The following is a 6,000-nucleotide window of genomic DNA, read 5'->3' as shown; positions in this document are numbered from 1 at the left end:
TTTAATCTTACACTTTAAGAGCGTCTGCAATTCCTGCAGTTCATAGGATAGACTCGACTAATTTCGTCATACTAAGGTTTTAATGCAAAAATGAGTTTCATATTTAAAAAAGAGTGTTTTTAATATACAGATCCCCTAAAAACAAGGATGAGGCTACTCTTGGTCGTCGAAAGTTAAAGTTCTACAGCGCGGTTCACTCGGTATCGACGTAGCCAGGAAGACATCTGGTGGTGCAAGCACAGGCCTATTTTCATCCTACTCCAAAGTACACACCAGTGCGAAATGTTATCAGTTGTCTGTGTATTTCTGGTGTAGGTCTCTTTTTACGTCCTTGTTCATTTACCTTTCATGAAAGATTGAATTATACCATGTAACACGAAAGTCATTCGCCAAAGTGCGAAAACAATATTAATTTCGAAATGACAAATGTAGACATATGGCAAATAACATTGTAAGGATCACGAAAACGATAACAAGGGCCACGACAAGGACAAAGATCAGGACTATGATAACATACAAGAAACACGACAAACATCACGACAAGGATTATGCCACGACATAGACCACCATAAGCATTAAAAGGCCCAGGACCACGAAAAGGACTATTAGAAAGACAACAAGGACCACGATAAGAACCAAAATCAGGACCGTGATAATATACTACGACAAGAAACACGACAAACACCACGACAAGGATTACGATAAATACCACAACATAGACCACGATAAGGATTTCGAAATTTACCAAGATAAGAATCATGACAAAGACAACAAATACCTAATAAGGACTATGACAAAAGCTGCAAGGAGGACGATAAGGACTATTATAATACTAACAAAGACCACAATAAAAACAACAAAGATTACGATAAGGGACATTCAAAGACAACCAGGACCACGAAAAAAATAATAAGGATCACGATAAGGACCATGACAAGGAAAACAAGAACCATATAAGAAACGTAAGATGGATAAAGACAAGGGCCACGATAAGTACAGGGTTCATGATAAGGGTCACAACATGAACCATAATAAGGACCAAGACTATGATAAGGATCATAACAAAGACAACAAATACCACGATAAGGACCATGATGAGGACCACAACAAAAACAAGGATTACGATTTTAAAAATGACAAAGACGACAGTGACCACGATAAGGACCGTGACAAAGACAACAAAGGTCGTTATATGATCTACGGCAACGATCACGATAAGGACCATGATATGGACCACGGAGGAATCACCATAAGGACTTCGTAAAAGACAAAGATGTTATTAAGAACAATGACAACAACGAAACAAAGCCAAGGACCACGATAAGAACCACGACATAAATTACGACAAACACTATGATAAGGATCACGATAAAGACAATGACAAACACTACCATAAGGTTCACAAAGACCAAGACAGCGATAAGGACTGTGCGGAGGAGAATACGGACCACTATTAAGAATCACGATGAGAATAAAGGCGAGGACTACGATAAGGATCACGACATGGTTCACGACACGCATAACATAGTTCAGGATGATAAGAACCATAACATAAACCACTTTAAGGACCGTGACACTGACTACTATAAGGATCACAAGGACTACGATGAGAGCCAAGACCATGACAAAGACAAGGAGAAATATAAGGGCTATTACAATAACAATAAAGACCACGACGAAGACAAGAATGATCGCGATTAAAAACATCACAATGAGAATGAGGATCACGATAAGGACTATGCCATAGACAACTACATGATTGTTAATTGTAACGCTAACGACTTCAATGTCGCCGAAGGACATGAAAACTTGTGAGGTATGTATCCTACTTCATTTTCCACTGTCACTAAATTATACTATTAACAACGAAGCACATTGACGTCGTTGTTTACATTCACAGTATCCGGACCAATGTAAGAAGCGTGACATGGACGAAGACAAGAAACCACGATAAGAATCGCGACATGGACCACAATAAGAACCATAAGAATGACAGAAAGGACGATAAGCGCCATTACAATGACAACTAGGACCGCGACAAAGACAACAATGTTAACGATAAAAAAACATGACAAAGGCAAAAATTATCATGGTAAGGACCATGCTAGAGACAAGTAGGACCAATATAACGACGCGACATGGATAAGGACAGGGACAACTATAAGAATCACGACATTGATCTCGATAAGGACGAAGGCTACTATAGGGACCATGACAAAAACAAGATCGAAAAAGGTCATTAAAATAGCAATAAGCACTGTGATAAGGACCCTAACAAAGCAGAGAATAGACACAACAGAGACAACAATAACTACGACAAAGACTATGGCTAACACATCAAGGACCACTATAAGGACCTCGATAAGGACAAGGACCACGATAAGTATCATAACATGGACCATTACATGCACCACGACAATGGTCGCAATAAGACACCATGGCTTGGACAACAATAATGACCATAAGTATTACGGCAAAGAAACAACGACCAATATGGGACCACGACACGGACGAACTCAAAGACAAGAATAACAACAATCAAATCGTGATACGGATAACAATCAGGACTACGGCATGGGCACAACAAGGACCATGACAAGGATTACGACAAGCACTAAGACTACGATTATAACCATGACAAAGATAACAAGGGCCATGATTAGGACCACAACAAAGGCAACAAAGTGACGGTAAGAATCACGAGAAAGACGACAAGGATTACGATAATGATTACGACATGAACAACGGAAAAGACCACGACAAGGATTACAATAACGACTATGATATTGTTCACGACTAGGAATACGAAAGAACCACGATGAGAATTAAAACCACGATGGGTACCATGACAAATTCAAATTCAAATTCAAATTCAAAATTATTTACAATTTACATTTGAAATGAATACATGTGAAATGATATCCGAAATGAGCATATGCTCGTGCTCGGGTACAGCCCAGTAGTCTACATAAATTTTACAGGGATCAAATAATAATGCTGAAGTTAGAAATAATATTAACAAAACAACAACAACAATAATAATAATAATAATAATAATAATAATAATCGTGACAGAAATGATACAAAGATTGAATAATTTGAATAATTTCGAGGGAAAAATTGTTCTGGAGCCGGGTATCGAACCCGGGACCTTTGGTTTAACGTACCAACGCTCTACCACTGAGCTACCCGGGAACTCTAACCGACACCGATCCAATTTTTCCCCCTCTATATCCACAGACCTCAAAGTGGGCTGACAACCGTCAAGCAACCAACTTCGAGTGCACACTAACTCCGTGTGACTTAAATTGTGGTTTTCTGTTAACGAACAGTGACGTGTATTATGCAAATCAAGATTTCAGGTATAACTCCCTGTAAAGCTGATTTGAATAATTTCGAGGGAAAAATTGTTCCGGAGCCGGGTATCGAACCCGGGACCTTTGGTTTAACGTACCAACGCTCTACCACTGAGCTACCCGGGAACTCTAACCGACACCGATCCCTTGAAATTATTCAAATCAACTTTACAGGGAGTTATACCTGAAATCTTGATTTGCATAATACACGTCACTGTTCGTTAACAGAAAACCACAATTTAAGTCACACGGAGTTATTGCGCACTCGAAGTTGGTTGCTTGACGGTTGTCAGCCCACTTTGAGGTCTGTGGATATAGAGGGGGAAAAATTGGATCGGTGTCGGTTAGAGTTCCCGGGTAGCTCAGTGGTAGAGCGTTGGTACGTTAAACCAAAGGTCCCGAGTTCGATACCCGGCTCCGGAACAATTTTTCCCTCGAAATTATTCAAATCAACTTTACAGGGAGTTATACCTGAAATCTTGATTTGCTGGATACAAAGATTGTAATACAAAATAATTCATTAATAATAATAATAATAATAATAATAATAATAATAATAATAATAATAATAATAATAATAATGAAAAACTAAAATATTTACAATAATAAAATAAATACTAAGACGGATGAAATAAAATATAAAACCACTGGCGAGAGTTAACACAACTTAAATAAGCATATAATAACCGGAAAAAATGACAAACTCGAACATCAACAGAAAAGTTCGTTGTATCGCAGACGACAGCAACCGCCGTATTGACATTGTGTTGTGCATTAATGATAGTAGGGGGGAGCCGAAAGTCTACGTAAGTGTCATTCTCTTCGAATCTTCTCGTACAATCATGGGAAGTTAATACTGCAAAAACAAAATGTCTACGAGTCAAACTGTTCATTATTACCAGGATAAATACAAATAATAGTGAAATATATTAATCTAGTTTCACTTACAGCTCTCCCCTTTTGTGCAAGAGGTATCATATCAAAATATTTTATGAATGGCGGGGAAAATATAAATTTCAAGAACTCTCTAGTGACAAGAGATAGTGACAAGTACAATCAAGTGTATCTGTGGCGATGCTAAGAAATCATTTATTGGAGATATACGCTGTTATTAATTAAGAAAATGATCTATTTATATTTAATACAATGTTTTATCTTATAGGTTACATGCATCAGACAAATAGAATAAATATTAGTACCATATAATGCTAGTAACAATAAAAAAAATAAACAAATAAAAAATAAAATTGATCAAATATCATACAAATATTTTCACTTTATTTTTAAACCTAAGAATGTGTAAATTGCTTAGGTCTGGATTATTTTTCAATACTGAATTGTATAGTCTTGGTTCATAAATCCTACTGTGTCTTAATCCAGCTGTAGTGTGGCATTTAGGTTCTGCCAAAAGAGTTGGGACATTTCTTCTGATGTTATGTATATGTTTTTCAGTTATAAAATTCATTCGATTTTTGTGAAAATAAATTAGTACTGTATGTTTATATATTTGCTCAATTTTTAGTACTTGGAATTCAGAATAAATAAATTGTGTCGGATAATCAAGTGGTTTATGCAGACAAATTTTGATGATACGTTTTTGTAGTAATATTAATGGAGTTAGGATAGTCTTTGTCATTCCACCCCATCCTATTATTCCGTATTGAATGACTAATTGAAACAAGGCTAGATAAACAACACGGAGAACATAGATAGGCATATATGCACGAAGGGTTACAAAGTTGTGAATTGTTTTCCGTAACCTATTACATAAATATGTTACATGTTTATTCCATCTTAAATGTTGATCAATGATAACACCTTAGCATTTTACTTGCGTGGATTCTGTCAAGGTAGAGCAATTGGAATCAATCAAGTTTATGTTACTGCAATTGTGTATTTCTAAATTTGTATCCTTATAGAGTTTGATTTTTCTCAGACTAGAAGCCGTTAATGTAAAAGGAACTGCAGTTGTTTTTGAAATGTTCAATGAGAGCTAATTTTCATCCTACCATTTCTTAATTATATTTATACCTCTATTAGCATTTAAGGTATGCATCATTCCAATTCGACCCACTAAAAATTACGGCTGTATCATCGGCATATGCGAATATATTTCCCGATGTGTTTCCTATATCAATATTTAGCAAGTCATTGATGTATATTAAAAATAGTAGAGGGCCTAAAACCGTACCTTGTGGCACACCTATATTTATATTACCAATTTCACTGTGTTGGTCGTTAAATTTCGTTAATTGGGATCTGTTGCTTAAGTATGACTTAAATAAATTTAAAGCGATTCCTTTAATACAGTAGGCATGAAGTTTAGAAGTGAGTATATTATGGTCTACAGTATCGAAGGCGTCTGAGTATCTAGAAAAACTCCTAAACATTATTTTACCCGAGTCTAATTCTTTAATAATCCTTGATGTTACGTTCATAATAGCCTCGTCTTTGCTCATGTTAGTACGGAAGCCAAACTGCTTTTGACTTAATAGACTGTTTTTTCTAAGAAATCAATCAGCCTGCTTTTAATACATTTTTCTAATAGTTTAGAGAGACTTGGTAAGAGTGAGATGGGTCTGTGGTTACTGAGATTGTTTCTGTCACCAGATTTGTATATAGGTATTACCACAGCACATTTTAG

Source organism: Periplaneta americana, chromosome 1 (genome assembly GCF_040183065.1).
Source record: "Periplaneta americana isolate PAMFEO1 chromosome 1, P.americana_PAMFEO1_priV1, whole genome shotgun sequence".
Taxonomy (NCBI): Eukaryota; Metazoa; Arthropoda; class Insecta; order Blattodea; family Blattidae; genus Periplaneta; species Periplaneta americana.
Note: the sequence above shows the minus strand (reverse complement) of the source record.